Source organism: Melanotaenia boesemani, chromosome 23, assembly GCF_017639745.1.
Source record: "Melanotaenia boesemani isolate fMelBoe1 chromosome 23, fMelBoe1.pri, whole genome shotgun sequence".
Classification (NCBI taxonomy): domain Eukaryota; kingdom Metazoa; phylum Chordata; class Actinopteri; order Atheriniformes; family Melanotaeniidae; genus Melanotaenia; species Melanotaenia boesemani.
The window spans coordinates 282,513-300,327 of record NC_055704.1 but is presented as its reverse complement, the minus strand read 5'-3'; positions in this window follow the sequence as shown (position 1 = coordinate 300,327).

Below are 17,815 nucleotides of genomic sequence, written 5' to 3'. Positions count from 1 at the left end.
AAATTTAACGTTGTGGCGACTTTTCTACCTTTCTTTTCGTGTGACTTAGTATGACAGTCTTTCACACAACACGAGATTCCCATTTAATCAAAGATTATAATGCAGCAAAGACGATGCACAGTCGTTTACAATGAGGAAGCAACCAACATGGTGATCGACTGCGGCTACCCGAGTCTGACATCAGCTGATACAGACCGATGAAGACGTCTTTTTAATAGCTCGTCTGAAAATGAACCTTTTTCCATTTAAAATCTTTTGATGGAGGTTCTTTTGCTTTCCTGTATGATCTATGAAATTGTGGGTAGATTAAAATTATGGGTTATTTTATGTTTTATATAAACTTCGACTAACAGCACACAAAGACAGCTTTTTGGGGGCTGTTTTCTTTTTCAAGAAGACTGAATGATGTGGATCATTCAGAGTAATAGAGGTTTTATCATTTAGGTCACATATGAAACACATTGCTGAGAAAAGACGGGACTTGACTTTGATTCAATCCCCCTTCCTAAGCATGCACAAGACAGCAGGTGACAGTAGAAAGGAAAAAAAACTGTCCTTATCAGGAGGGAAAACCCTCCAGCAAAACCCGGCTCAGGGAGGTCGGCCATCTGCCTTAACTGGCTGCAGGTGGAGAGGAAAGAGAGACCAACATCCACTACAACTTTTATCCAGGGAGACCTGCTGAGAGCTGAGAAATACAAGTTAATGATGCATAATACAGTCCTTTAATCCCAATAACATGTTAAAGCCTCTGACAGAATGTTGTAATCAGTGGTATTAAATGCAGCACTGAGATCTAACAAGATGAGTCCTGACAGGAGTCCTTTATCTGAGACCATGAGGAGATCAGCAGGTCTGTCTCTGGGCTCTGATGACATCTAAATCCCGAAATTCTTCAAACTGATTATTTTTGCTCAGACAAGCACAGTTGAAACTGTTTTCTCAAGAATTTTAGACATCAAGGGAAAGAAGATAGCTAACACTCCTGGATCGAGACTTAGTGTTTTAAGTAAAGGTTTGGTTCGAGCAGTCTTAAAAGAAGGAGATAGAAATCCTGTCAATGTTTATGTTTGTTTATCGGACTCAGTAGAGATGTACTGAATAAAGGAAAAACTTCCCAGAACAGTCTAAAATACATCAGGTTCCAAAGACATCTCTGAAGCTGCTGCAGATGAAGGTAGCTTTATTAGCCATGCTTCATGTTTATAACTTGTGTTTATCCCTTCAGTGACCATACCAGAACCCACTGTGGCATCAATCATCATCAGTCTGCCATATCTTGCTACCAGCACTGCCTGCCACCCTACACCAGGTATAGAACATCCCTACTGCATAAGCAAATGTGGAATCTGTGCTGTTGATATAATGGGAGCAATAAGAGCCAAGCACAAACATATCATGTAGCATCTTACTGATGTCTAATTTGAACGGGGAAAAAAAGAAAAGCCACACAGATTATAATGAATAGTAAGCCATTCTTTATTTTTAAAACTGTTTTTTATTCTAAACTGTTTATCCATTCAGCAACTACACCAGAGCCATCATCAACCACCATCAGCCACCACCAGCCAGCACCAGCCAGCTGCCAGACCGACACCTGGTGTCACTATATTAGAATTCAAAGCATTTTATTATAGTTGCTGTGTGTTAAGTATCTGTCTCCAACCCTCCCCGTGTTTTCTCCAGGAAAGAGAAAAAGGGTTGACACTCTTCTGGCTGCTGTGCAGGACAAGCTGTTATTTGCTCGACAGCAGAGGCGAAGTGATGCAGCTTCAGTAGTTTGTTCAGGAACAGGCACAAAGGAGGCAGAAGAGCGAGCAGCTGTACAGATCTGTGTGATGGAGGGTCTCTGGCTGTACTGGACAGGATGGCAGGAATACACACACATGTAAACAGTTGTTTTGACCCGCTGTATTCACTATAAAAAATAAATGACTTTGTGAAGTTTTCAGTTTTTGTCAGTTAGATGTGGTTTGGCTACATTCATGAAATGTTAGCTAATAAAAATTTAAGTAGTTATTAACCAATAATGACTATGAAATATTAAATAATCCATCTTTGCTAACTACATTTAAAGCTTTTATACTCTGGCGTGCATTACATTAGACTTTTTAAAAATGCACTATATCACAGGATGAAGTTTATCATGTTTAACGTTTTATCAAGAATCAAATACTTGTAGATGCTTTTAAAAGTACATACCTGTAAAAAATTCACCACCCCTGTCTACACTGTAACCCTCACACACTGCCAATTTTGTGTGATTGTTAGAGATGTGACGTTCATGAACGAATCGATTCTTTTGAACGACTCTTTTAAATGAACGATGGGAACCAATTCACAACTGTGAGCCGTTAATTTGTGAGCCATTCTTTTTATATACAATTTTTTTACACTGCCTTCATCAAATGAAATCAAATAAAACTTTATTTATAAAGCGCTTTTCATGCTATATGCAACACAAAGTTCTTTACATGATTAAAAACATAAGAATAAAAACACTCAATGAAATCTTTCACACAGTCACACACACACACGTATACACACACACACACCAAGCCCAACCCCACCCCACCCCCCTTTGAGCTAAAAATGAATGAATGAATAAATAAGTAAATAAGAAGTCGTACAGTTGAGTAAAATGAAAATAAAATAAATAACATTTGTGACATCATAGAAGTCTGATGTCCAACACGCTCCATTCATGTGAAGCATCTATGGACAGAGAGAATTGTTTGGAAACAAATACTGTGAGTTCTATCCAAAACATTTACTAGAATTTGCACTGATTGCTCAGGTTTATCCTTTTTTAATATATATTTTTCCTATAAGTTTTTAATCTTGCATAGTAGCTTTCATATAGGTACATATTTTGATTATTTGTCATTCTTATATATTGTGAAATTTTGTAAGATATTGTGAGAACGAGCCAGTCTTTTGAATGGCTCTTTGAAAGGAACGGCTCCTCAAGATCCGGCTCCCTTTAAAGAGCCAAAAATCCCATCTCATAATTCTTCTAAAACACAAGTCAGTCACCCCTTCAGTGACAGATTACGCCTTCACCTTTCTACTGATAGATTTCATGATGCACACAAAGCTTAAAAGCTGGTTATTTTGCACATAATGAACAAATGATGCATTTTATATGGAACATTTTCTCTTTAAATGTGTTTGCTCATATATACTTGTATGTTCTGTCTGTCAAACTTTCTAAACATGATGGTTAGTATGAAAAGGTATGTTGTAATTTGTTGGAAGACATGAGATAAAAAGCCCTAAAGCTGCATGGAAAAATTTAGTAGCTGACCTGGATGTCAGAAACAAAATCCCTCCCCAGATTTGTGTAAGGGACATTTGAAGCTCAGAACAGCAGTGTTGTTGAGGAATTTATTTAATTAACGAACCTTTTTTCATGACGATAACGAGACGGTGACGAGCTAAAAACGGCTCTGATAACGAAAACATGACGAGACGTTTGTGAGATTTCGTTGACCAGATGAAAATGTTGACATTTTTAATGTCGGCTGATTGTCCAACATTAAAAACACAACATTTCTGTCTATTGTTTGGATCTCACAGACCTGTAACTTCTTCTTTGAGAGGCTCCTTTGTCCTCCACTCATTACCTGTATTACTGGCACCTGTTTGAACTGGTTATCAGTATAAAAGACACCTCTCCACAACCTCAAACAGTCAGACTCCAAACTCCACTAAGGCCAAGACCAAAGAGCTGTCAAAGGACACCTGGTGCAGTAGACCTGCACCAGGCTGGGAAGACTGAGTCTGCCATCGGAAACAGTGTGAAGAAACTGTGGGAACAATTATTAGAAAATGGAAGACATACAAGACCACTGATAATCTCTCTCCATCTGGGGCTCCACGCAAAATCTCACCCCGTGGGGTCAAAATGATCATAAGAACAGTAAGCAAAAGTCCCAGAACCACACTAATCCGTTACTACGATGCACCTAGAAATGATCATTTGAAGGCGCAGGACAAAGTTCAGTTTAAAGAAAATTGATAAGTGAACTAATGGGTTTGGGTAACATGACATGTTTAGTTTCAGCATTTATAAAAACTAGAATGGTTTAAGGCAACGGGTTTCCACGCAAATTTCTAGTAAACTCAACTAATCCGGGATTACAGTGCTGACACTTTCCAGGAGGTCAGTCATGGCAAGCACAACTTTCCTGAATGTTGATTGGTGAATGTTATGATGTGTTCACACTGAAGTATGAGGTCTGGCATGAGCTTCTACAGTGGGGCTGCCCATTGGCTGTCATAAAAATGGTTTTAGAAATCAGCCACATGACCATCTTGAACCATGTATGTACCTTTGCCTGAATTTGATATTAATGGAGATATAATTTCCACCATGGATTTTTGCAGCTGATCACCTTGTTAGAGATCTGCATGCTGTGCAGTTAGAACATTTAATTGTTGTACACTTGCATAAAATTGTGCTGAAGGAGGCTGGTGTTGCAGGAGTTAGAAGACAAGCTCCTTCAGTCTGGTCCACTATTACTATTTACCTATTCTCAGATTATTCTCTCTGGACCATCCTCTACTGTTGGTAGACAGCTAGGTAGTTCATCTGGTGTAGTAGTTATGTCTTGTTTGGATGCTACTGACTGACTTTTTTGTTGTTCCTATCTATGTCACCATTGCTGGAGATGATATTCATCCACCTGACGAGGACATCTTGGGGTGCCTGGTTTGTCTGTAACATTGGTTAATCTACTGGCCTATGCTCTCCTTTATTCCCCACAGCACCAACATAGCAGCCCCTCCTTATCAATCATTGTGTAAAAATTTATAAAATAAAAAAGATTTGAATGCAGTTTAATGCTTTTTCAATCTAAACTATTTTGATAGACACAATGTGTGTGTTATTCAGTGGTTATGCCTGATGTGCTGCATCAGTTATTTTCTATAACCATTAAAAGACAAGAGGGTTATTGGTAAAATCCTCGTAAAATATGTATATATGGGGAGTAGATAAAACCATTTGAAAACAAAAAGGTTCTCAGTGGAACTCTCTGTGTGGGATCTGGATGAAACCCTTGGGATATAAAAGAGTTCTGCTACAATCCCCAGGAAGGGTTATTGGTGGAACCACCACATCATTGCAGGGTTCAGTGTAGAACCTATCATAAGGGGTTCTGGGCATAACCTTCTACTTATGGTTCTGGGTGTAGCCCTTTATAATAGGTTCTAGTCAGAACCCTCTGAAAAGGTTTCGGTTAAACAGGCACCATTAAGGGTTCTCCTATGAAGACAAGCCCAAGAACCTTGTATGGTTATAGGCAGCATTTTTTTTCCAAAGAGTGTTTTTGCACTATATAAATATGTATAAATTTATTGGAAATAAATTAAAATGCATTAAATATGTTTAAAATTACAGCAAAGAACCTAGTTCATTTATAATTAAAAAAGTCTTCATAAATAGAAAGAAATTGTTTTAATCTAACCAAAGTTGTCATTTGTTTCATTAAAATACTTTACAGCAAACTTATTTGCTGTAAGTTTGGTTGGAAGTACGTACCAAAACGTGCTCTGTTCACAGTCTTACTTGTTGTGTTGTCAGTTTTGGATTTCGTCCTATTACATTGGTTGGTGTAACATCAATAAACAATCACATGTACGTGGGAGTGATCTAAGTAGAAAAAAACCACTTCCAGGGCTGTGACATTCAGCTGCTACACTTTGCCTGAAGAAGGTTGAGACAGTAAGATCTGGGAAAAATAGTCATAAAATGTTAGTGGACACAGAGTCTATAAGGCCTTCTCCCACACACACACACACATACACACGCCCACACACACACACACACACACACACACACACACACACACACACACACACACACGCACACACACACACACACACACACACAAACACACACACAGTGCCCCATGCCACTGGCACATTCCAACCAGAAATGCTAATTGAGATATTAAAATATTTATTTTAACGCACACGAACACTTTCATCATGGCAGCAAAAGCATAAATACCATAACAAACGATGGCAGGTCAGAACTCTCTTCATACAGTTATGGTTTTTACCTGGTTTTCAGGGTGATAGTTCAACTCATTCTGAGCAGTTTGTTTCATTTTTGAGCATTCCACAAAGCGGTCGATCACTTGACTGTGACTCAGCTTTAAGAAAATCAGGAAGAGTTGTGTCTCGTTTGGATGTTCATCTTCTTCAATTCAGCTGTGAAATTCAGAAATTATTAAAATCTCAATGTTCATGGTCCCTAAACGAGACGCTGGTTGCTCCAGTACAAATATCTGTCGAATACCAAACCTAAAACTTATTTCACTGCGGTCTTAACTCCCTCTTTCTGATCTCATTTGGTTTCATTTATAAAACTAATTTGAATTTGACTGTTTTTGTGACGTTAAGAGACCTCTTAACTTCTGATGAGAAAGCAGAGTCTGGAGTAGCTGGTGCTGGCACTCCTATCTCTGGGGCTGAGGTCACTGAGGTGGTTAAAAAGCTCCTTGGTGGCAAGGCCCTGGGGGTGGATGAGGTCCACTCAGAGTTCCTTAAGGCTCTGGATGCTGTAGGGCTGTCTTGGTTGACACACCTCTGCAGCATCGCGTGGACATCGGGGACAGTTCCCCTGGACTGGCACACTGGGGTGGTGGTGGATGGGAGTTTGCACAACCAGTCTACATGTGCTTTGTAGACTTGGGGAAGGCATTTTACCGTGTCCCCCAGAGACTCCTGTAGGGGCTACTGCAGTAGGAGTGCCTGACCCCCTTGTACGAGCTGTCCGGCCCCTATACGACCGGTGTCAGAGCTTGGTCCGTATCGCCGGCAGTAAATCAGTCATTTCCGGTGAGGGTTGGACTCCGCCAAGGCTGCCCTCTGTCACCGATTCTGTTCATAACTTTTATGGACAGAATTTCTAGATGCAGCCGAGGTGTTGAGGGGATCCGGTTTGGTGGCCGCAAGATTGGGTCTCTGCTCTTTGCGGATGATGTGGTTCTGTTGGCTTCATCGAGCCTTGATCTTCAGCTCTCACTGGAGCAATTCGCAGCCAAGTGTGAAGCGGCTGGGATGAGAATCAGCACCTCCAAATCCGAGACCATGGTCCTCAGGAGTAGTGGAGGAGTATCTCACGGTCTTGTTCACGGTCCTGTTCATGAGTGAGGGAAGGATGGAGCGGGAGATCGACAGGTGGATCGGTGCAGCGTCTGCAGTGATGCGGACTCTGCATCGGTCTGTCGTGTTGAAGAAGGAGCTGAGCCAAAAGGCAAAGCTCTTGATTTATCAGTCGATCTACGTTCCTACCCTCACCTATGGTTACGAGCACAGGGGACCAGAGGGAATGAGATTCAGCTAACTGGTTCTTTGAGGAGGCAGACATTGTCTCACTACTGATGTGGTCTAGTAAGAGACTCCTAAACTGCTGAATACACAGATTATTTTTGGTTTTCCAGTTCACAAGGATAGTTTTCTTTGTGATGCATAATGCTGTGCATCATATGCGCAGAGTTAATTGCCATATTAATGTCATTCCTCGCCACCCTAAGTGACTTAGTAGACACAGTGTGGGGTTTGCAGGAATATTACATTTAAGCCACGTTGTCATGTCTTCACAAACCTGGAGCCAGAAACCAAAACTCATCACACCACTGTGGCTGTCACAGAGATGAACTAAGAAAAGCATCTGCTAGAGTATCATGTGGATCTGCTAAAGCCTGGTACACACATAACAATTTTTTAATCTTGAGAGATTTTTTGTCTGGTCGAAACCTCACACGTAAAGATAAAAAAATCAGTTTTGATCGCACTGTGTTGTGTGCCCTAAAAATCACAGAACAACACACACATGACGATGTTGTACTGTAACTCTTCTACAATCTAGTCCTCCGAGCCGGACAAACCTCGAAACGTAGAAGAAGAAACATAGCAACAACCGACAAAAAATGTAGAAGAAGAAACATAGCAACAACCGACAAAAAACGTAGAAGAAGAAACATAGCACAACCGGCAAAAAACGTAGAAGAAGAAAGATAGTAACAACTGGAAAACACAACACACAGCATGGAAGGGGACATACATGACGAGGGAATGATGGTGGTCTTGGGACTATTGTTAACAGAAAAAGCCAGAAGTAAAAAAAATAACAGACTGGAGACGCCGTGAACACGGACTTTGTTTACTTCCTTGTTCCACAGCCAGCTCGCTCTCTGATTGGCTGCGTTCCTCAGAAATCGGCTCTGAAATATTAAACATGTTCAATGTTCTCATATGTCGGCTACGACCCGTTTCGGAGCGGATTATCAGGACAAATCAGCTCGTAACCTTAGACCAAATGATGATTGGACAGGGAAATCTCACGATGATCGGGCGTCTGCCGTCCGAGGTCGAGAAGAGGCAAAATCAGGACAAAAACAACCTCAATATCGTTATGTGTACCAGACTTAATGCCCAGGAGAACTTGTGCGACCTGGAGGGATAAACACAGCAAGCTTAGTTTATTTCTATTATTTTTCTCCCTCGGTCAGTCTATTTGACATTCACAGATGTCTTTCTCCACTCTTTTTGGTGTGTCCATAAATTCAGATTTCTGATGACGCGCTTTCTGTCTCTATAATAATCAATTAGGACTCAGTGTTGTGCTGTCTTTGTTTTGTTTTAGGCAGCATGGTGGAAGCTCCCTATATTCCTGCTCATGAATGTTAATGATTAAAAATTTTCATTCTCTGACTGTTTTATTGTCAGTCAATGTTACAGAGCATGTTGTAAATTCCTGTTTGTCATCACACAACTCCTCTCCTGCCTGTAGAGGAAGCAGGAGAGGATGAACAGCATTATTTATTTTGATCTCCATCAGCTGTTGGGGTATAACTATTCTTCTCGGAGTCAATCCAATATGCTTCTCTTCAGTCAGTTGTTTCACAACACCTAAATAGTGATTAAAAATAACACTAAAACATAACCCCCCCCCATCACCCCCTCCACTTGCACCCCACACACATGCACACCCACACCCACATATATGTACATAGGACCTAGTTTCTGCTATTATTCTTTCCGTGAAAGAGAGATAAGTTGGCTCATTTTGGTTGTCTATCATAATCATAGCTCATCATTAGACCATTAATTGTTATCTGTCTGCAGCCTCAAGTTTACAGTCAACTAACAAGAATGACCATTAGACACAGAAAGTTAGATTCCTTTGCAAAAGGACTTTAAACCAACATTTACTGTTTGCTTTAATGATGTCAGTTGGCAAAGTCTTCCAGTTATACATTGCTCTATAAATTGCTGTTCTTTTTCCAGTTTGTTAGTCCAAATCTGCCCTCCCATGTCTAGTTTCATAATTGTGTTCATCAGAACTAAAGCACAGCTCTTGGTGAAACACATTTGGGGATTTGTTTGTGCACATCCAGCTGCTCTGTTTTGGACCATTTGTAAGGTATTTGTAAAAATTTGTAAGGCTTTATACAGGGATGGACTGGGAATAAAACACAACCCTGGACTTTGACTCAGCCGGCCCGCATCAATCAGTGGGCGGAAACACAACAGCACCACCTGGCACAGGTGTCACAATACTTGTATCAGGTTGGCTATATCTGATTAAGATGCTCTCAAAAATATGCTTCAGCAACCTCTGCATGTTGCTTCTTTAATGGTTCCAGTGCTGCTTTCCACTAAAGAAGGGATTGTCTAGTTATTTTGGCAAATGGAAAACATGCTGCACAACACAGAGTATTATTCTCTAATATGGAGAACCAAACTACAGCTGTGTTCCAATTCAGGGTCTGAACACTTCGAAGTGTGAATTTGTCGGCTACCTATGTCATTGTGGTGCGCCAAGCACTGTCCCAATTTGAAGGAGCCTCCGAATCCACCCTACAAATCCACACTTTGTTTGGCATCAAACAAAGGCTGCTGGTGGCAGCGTTGATTTCATCAAAGAGGATGATGACGAATTTATTTTGGTGACAAAGCTTTTTTCATGACGATAACGAGACGGTGACGAGCTAAAAACGGCTCTGATAACGAAAACATGATGAGACGTTTGTGAGATTTCGTTGACCAGATGAAAATGTTGACATTTTTAATGTCGGCTGATTGTCCAACATTAAAAACACAACATTTCTGTCTATTGTTTGGCAACCTGTCAGTCAGCAATGCTGCTGCACCTTGGCCACGCCCACCACCAGACGTGCAGCACACACACAGACCAGTTCATTCGTTCATAAATGAATCATGGCGGCAGCGTGGACGAAGGGGTTTGGTGGAAGCGATGAAACGATACATGGACATATTTTAACTATAATCCATCATCATTCCACTGGCAGACCAGGTCAAGTTGAGCATGTGTTCCTCATCCTTTGCTCATATTTTGGACAGGTGTGTGTTCAGGGTGGAGTTTTACACTTCAGAAAATTCTCAGAAATAAAGCCACAGTTACCAAAGTCAGGATGTTGTTGCTCTTTGCTTTTTAGGAGTAATTGATTCCACAGTTAGAACTTTATCTGTACAAAGCATCACCCTAGGTAGATCAGAAAGTATCTGTTGTTGGTTGGAAACCTTCTAAGTCTAAACCCTTTTAATTAGTAATTATTGATGAAAATAACCAAACAACAAGCTCACAATGTTACTTTATGTTGAACTTACAGATCTGCTGTTTTCTTGTGACGTGTTTGTATGATGAAGTCGGGCATCAGTTCATGAAAAAAGTTTAAATATAGAAATAAAAGTTTCTGTCCAACAGCAGTTAAATAACACGGCAGCATTTCATCCCTGTTGATGGGAAAGTCTCGGCTAAAGCTTTCAGTCTGGTAAAGGTTATTATGTTAATCTGGTTATTATGTAAAAGCCTTAAGGTGTCAACCTTGGTTCCACTTTTTATTGCTCATTATTGACCTAAACTAGATTGTTAAAAGACTAATACTATTTTTTTTTAATTTGACTAAAACTAGACTAAAACCTTTTTGGACCAAAACTGTCAGAGTTAGAAATGACTAAAATGTCAGGTGTCCAGTGGATTAATTGTTACACCAGACCCTGTCGCGGACACACCTGGGACGCATTATCGCAGTCAGTCACCGGAATTCTGATGGCTTACACCTGCTGCCACTCTGACTCAAGGACTACTTATACTCCAGCTACACAGTCAGTCGTTGTCGGACCTCGTTTCAACGCTGTCGGACTCTCCTAACCTCCCCTTCCCGGTCCCGACTACCTGCATCGCTGATTATCATCCAGAGACTTCCACTACTCCTATCTTCATAGTAAGAACCTGTGTTACCACCTCAGTTCTTATAATAAATCCTGCTTACCTTAACCTGTCTGCTCGGAGTCCTTCGTAACATTAATACACTAAGAGATCATTCCTCGTTTTTCCTGTTAGTATCTGGTTGCTGTTGTGCTACTTTTGTCTTTTTAATTTGGTTATTTTTATGAACTCTTAATGACTAGCAGCTCTGTTTTTCAGTAGAAGTTGTAGGAAACTTTCTGGTGTGTTCATGTACAGGTGTAACAGTTTGTTGTCTGGTGATGGTGTGGATTGAAGGGTCGTTTCCTTCTGTCTGTGGTGTTTCTGTCTCCTTTCTTCTTTCTGTTTTGCTTCTTGTTGCTGTCTTTCTTCTTTTTCTGTCCCCTCTGGTCAGGTCCAGCAAGATTACATAGATTCTGTGATTCAAAGTAAATAAATAAATAAATGGATCAGATTATCAAGAGGAGCCTTACCCATAGGCCTCCCCTTGGCAGAGCAAAATTGTCCAGCACGATACAGCAACCAGATTAAAAAATTAAAAGACTAAAATGTGACTAAAACTAATCAACATTTTTGTCCTGAAAACTAAAACTAAAACTGAGATGCTGCCAAAAACAACTCTGGCTGGTGATGCATCCTTCGCGGCCTTTTTTCTCCCAGAATTCATTGTGCATAAGACGGTGGCGAATGGGCAACCAAACTCAGAAATGTAATTTTTATTTTTAACTACACTTTAGTAGAAACAAGACAAAACCAAGTACATCAAAAACATGTTTGTTACGGTGGCATTAAAACTGTCATGTATATATTAACACTGTTGTGTTTTTTTGTTTATTGCATGACTTGTTTTGTTTGTTTCTTTCTTTTGTTTATTTTTTAATGTGAACTTGTATGTTCATGTTTTTTTACTCACCTGCCATGAGACTACATATGAAAACTAGCCTGAAGAGCTACACCTGCCACATTTCCATGATGTTCCTTCACGTTTACACTTTTTGAGTCATATCAACCTCGGTTTGCACAAAACTCTAAATATGAATGAAGAATTATTGTGTGAGGTTGCAGGTCCAGGAAGATGGCCGTCCCTCCTGGTCCTGCTGGAGGTTTTCCTCTCGTCCGCCTGCTCCTGCAACTCCTGTTTGCATCACTGAGAAGATTTGATCCAATCTGTTGGGTTCCTTAGCTAGCTACATATTTTATGAATTGGTTTTTACAAACACAATTGAATATCATAATATAACAATATCATAATTGGACTTTATTGAAGTGGACTGTATTGTGATGTAAGGGGAAAATGCCCCCCCCCCCCACACACACATACACACAAAATATATTTTGTATATTTTGTTATTATATAATTGTGTTCCCATCCCCATAAGACAGGAAATCATGTATGCTGACGAGCATCCGTGATTAATTGCCTCACCACCAGAGGGCGTATCCCCTGAAGTGAGCAGGGCAAGACGGTAACCTGTCAGGGCCAGTTGTTGCATGAAACGCACCTAGACAGGACTGATAAATTCATGCTGTCTGTTTACAGAACGGTTCCACTAAAGGCTTGAGGGATCTAAGCATAGCATTTGTATGATACACACTCATGTTTACCACATAAGGTTCTCTGTCCTACAGACTGGATTCACACATGAACATGTATTCAATGCAAATGAGCATCCTATAGGCAAACTCTATAAACCCTATATAAGACAGAATGACACATCAGGTCTTTAGGTCTTCGTTCTGGTTTTGGGACCTCCAGATTTTTCTGCAGAAATCTGTTTTGATGTCTGAACTTTTGTAAAAAACTTCTTTTTATTATTCAAGTCAGCGTCCAGAGACGTTTTTGCCTGAAAGCCATTTTTTCCACATCTCCTGATCAAGATTCATCAGGCTCCATAAAAACCCACATGAGTCGAATCATCCTTCTCAAGGGTGCAACAAAATTTGTCAAAAAGTGTGAGAAGTGGGATCATCGGTGCTGCTGAGGATGCAAGATCATAGTCCAACAGTCAAGATGGAGTTGGAGAAATTGCAGGATAAACTGAGTGAGGTCCTCCCGCAGCTAAAGTTTGACCAACTGCAGGAGGTGTGTTTGGACACTAAGATCTACATGGAAAAATGGACAAAGACGCACACGCTGATCAGAGCTTTGAGTGAAACAGTAGAAACAGTTATTGAGAAGGAAGATGAGGAGATTGCACATGCATTTCTGGAAAGATTAATTACAACTGCAAAAGAAATTAAAGAAAGAGACGGCCATTCAGAGAGCAGTATGCAGCTTTACAGCTAACTTTTCACACTGCAACTAGGAAGTTAGAGCTTACTCAACAAACGTCCTCCCATGGACCAGGACATCATCCAAGCTACAACTTAACTGCTTCCCCAACAGCTGACCATTCGCAGAGAATTCAGCATAAATGGTCAAACTGGAGAACGAGGCCAAAAAGACAAACTTTCTTACTCGAGTCTGATTCATCAAATTGAAACGGGGCAGAGAGGAAACCACAGCGAGGCTGAAATGATCAACGCTGAATATCAAAGTTTACTTTTTAGTTTGGTGTTCTGTATATAAAACATATAATGGAATATTTGCTAAAATGAGAGGGTGTACTCACTTCTGTGACATACTGTATTTGAATAGTTTTTAAGATTGTGTTGCACATTGCAGAACTTCAACTTTGTTGTTTTTAAAGTGTGATACAAATAAAGTTGCAGTTGCTCTCTTCTAGCAGCTCCTCTGAACCAAACTTGTCTTGAAGGGCTTTTTTATTGTAATGCCAAGAATTTTAATATCCAACATGCGAACTGAGCCTTGAGCCTGAGATGCTCTTCATGCTCCTCTGCAGTCTGATCTTAAGTGACCTCTCTTCCTGGGAAGACTGGGAGCAGTCTTTAATGTTTCTTTCATTGCAAATAATCTGTCTCACTGTAGAATGATAATTACCTAGTTTTTCGTAGTAATGGAATTATAAATATTATATTTTATATTTATATTATATATTTTATTATAAATAAAATAAATAAATACCTGTTTTACCTTTCAATGACTAATAACCCTCTTGCCTACTGGAGAAATAACCAGGGCGCTTCCTGACCTGGTAAAGTTAGCATGTAAGTACTTGTCTGCTCCGTGCACAAGCACTTACAGCGAGAGGCTGTTCAATGCAGCAGCTCATGTTCTCGATGAGAAGAGGAACAGACGTCACTGTGATGAAGCAGAGAAGCTGTTCTTCATCAAGAAAAACCACTTTACCTCAACAAGTAGAAGGGTCTTGTTTAAATATTTGTTTTCCACTTTGCACATGTGTAGTTCCTGGAGCATTTCTTATTGTTAAAGGCCTAAAATTAACATTTCAAGTTTTTGTTTTAATACACTTTTATGTTGCAGGCCAACAAAAAATGTTGTTACAACTTTCAGCAGCTGCACTTGTTCTGAATGCAAATGTTGTTGTTGTTGTTGTTGTCCCACAGAGAAAATAGTATTTTATTATTAGTTTTATTTTGTTTTATTATTGTGCATTGTTGTGATGTGCTAAATAAATATTTTAATGATTTTGCAATTTATTTATTCTTTGAAACAGTGATATTTAATGCCTTGATTTTAATGAGGTTAGTACACATTCATGGCCATGAAGGCAATGGTACTAATAACTGGCATAATTATTTCTTTTCAGCCTTGGTTTCCTTATTTTCAGTTTCGGCCAAGAATTTTCAATTCAGTGCATTCCTAATAATAATATAATAATATCCTCTTAAATGCAATATTTTAAACCATAAAAACACTGTTGGGGAAATTTCATATTATTCCCTTTTACTATATTATGTCTACTGATCACTCTCAGGGTAAACAGGTTGTTTAGGTTCTTGGTAATTAAGTTTAATACTGAGTAGCCTGTTGCTATCATGCATTCTTTAGAACAGTTCGCTCTGACCTGTGTGACTTATCTGATACCAGCCAGGCACCTCAGGATGACCCAGCCGAGCATCCTGCCTTAATGTCACTGGGGTTGTTTACGTGCTCAAGAAACTGAAAAACAGCTCATTAGGTTTGCTGAAGTGTCTAATCCTGTGTGAGGAACAGACAATCTCTTTGTTTGTATTACATGATGTGCTGTGACTGATCATTCTGCTTAAAAGATGCTGCATGTGTGTTTCTTATCAGATTCTCTTCAGATCTCTGTGCTGTCAGACCTCTGAACAATGTCTCGGATTGCAATTCTATTCTTTATATTTTAATCCTGTGTTCAATAAACTTGTAATCATTTTTCACTTCAGAACCAGACTCCTCATCCTTGACAGAGTAAGTTTTTGCCTCAACAACCTGGTGTCAGAAGTGCTCCTGCGTGGTCAGTTTCGGGTTTTACGACAGGTGTCTGATCAACCTGAGTACGTCTCAGCCTCTGTTTCTGGGGGACTCCTCGTGGATCTCCTTACTGGCCCGCCAGGACCTCGAACATCTTCCATCATGTCAAGGAAGTCTGGTGAGTGAGAAATTACTCTAGGATTTTGGGTTGCTCTCACGCACACACACATCTCTCCCTTTTTAGAAAAGTAGGAAGCCGGGCAACCAGGGGTTTTGGGAGCTCCGCTTACTAGAAGCGGGCCTGGAAGTCTCATTAGGAGATCTGGGGCAGGTTAAAATCCCTTCACAAGGGTGTGAGTGGGTCTCTCGCTGGAAAGCAGTGAGATAGGGCGGACGGATTAGCCGTGTATTCCGTATTCTACAGAGACGTCTGTAGTCTAAGGTGTGGGAATATTCCTCCCCGTGCTTAAGTGTAAACATGGGTAATGTAAGCTCCAAAACACCGGCGACGCCCCGCGGTGAACTCTTTGAGTTCATGGAACGTAAGTATGGGAAAATGTGTGTGGAGGTGTGTGCGGAGTGGATTCAGAATGGTATTTTTCCCTGGCTCTACTGACCTCAGATATGTATCCACACTCTGCACACTTTGCACAGGTGTTATAAACGCTAATCAGACTCACTGGGCTTAAGTCACAGAGTTTAATGTTTGTTCACAATAGACAATAATACTGCCAGTCTCTAATGTTCACAAAATGGACTTATATTTTATGGGTTTGTTTTCTTTTTTCACCCTCTTCCCCCTCTTTTTTGTCGTTTTCTTCCCGCTTTATTCTTCTTTTCCTCTCTCTCTGCACTCTTTTTTGTTTTTCTTTTTTTTCTAGCTGCCACCTCACGGAACCATATAACACTAATGCTAAGCTGCACAGCACATTTAGTAATACCTGCATATATAACCCAACACTCACATTTATTAATTCAAGTACATTTAATAACATTCAACACAGGCACACAACATTACGCATACATATTCATACACTTACACACACACACACACACACACACATACACATTTATATGAACAAGAAGCATCCAACACTCACTTTTTCACCACAAGCATGACCATCCTTAGATTTATCACTTGGAATGTGCACGGAGCTGGGACCAGAGAGAAGAGACTAAAAATCTTTAATAGATTAAATGATCTGCAGGCAGACATTGTGTTCTTACAGGAGATTCATATGACAGAAACATCAGTTAATGCTCTCTCTACAACCCAGTTTCCTCATGTTTACTCAGCCTGTTTTAACTCCAGACAGAGAGGGGTAGCCATTTTGATAAATAGAAAAGTAACATTCACAGAAATCAGCGTTATCACAGATCCAGAAGGGAGATTCATCATAGTAAAATTATCTATTCAAAATATGAAGTTATGCTTAGCTAACTTATATGGCCCAAATGTTGACGATCTTCTTTCACTCTTTCTTCACATCACTTTCTGAACACACAGATAGCACACTGATCGCAGGAGGGGATTTTAACATGGTTCTGGGCTCAGCTGATAGATCTAGTAACACTGTAAATCATCGAAACTGGCAATCCACAAACACTGTAAAACAATATATGGAAGATTTTGGACTTTGCGATATATGGCGGTCTTATCACCCTAATATCAGAGAGTACACCTTCTTTTCCTCAGTTCACCATTCATACTCTAGGCTAGATTATGTTCTGGTTAGCAGCTCTTTGGTGAGTGAGATTTCAGAGACCCAGATTCACCCCATCACTATCAGCAACCATGCCCCAGTTTCCTTTACTTTGAGGAACACGAAAATCACACCACCGACTAAAAGCTGGAGATTTAATACAGCGCTGCTTAAAGATCCCGACTTTATCAGCTACTTCACAAAAGAATGGGCTATATACTTAGAAAACAATGACAAACCAGGAGTCCCAGCATGTGTTCTGTGGGAAGCAGGGAAAGCAGTAATGCGAGGCAAAATCATCTCTTTTACATCACATAAAAAAAAAGAAAGAAAACTCAAAAATATTAGAATTAGAAATAAGAATTAAATCATTAGAGGACGCCTACAGTGCTTCACCAGATGAACCAACGATGAACCAAATAAGGAAGGCTAGACTGGAATTAAATGAAATAATCAACAAGAGAACAGGATTTCTGGTGCAAAGATTACGCTTGGAGACATTTGAACACAGTAATAAATCCGGAAGATTTTTAGCTAACCAGTTAAAAATAAATAAGGAAAAAT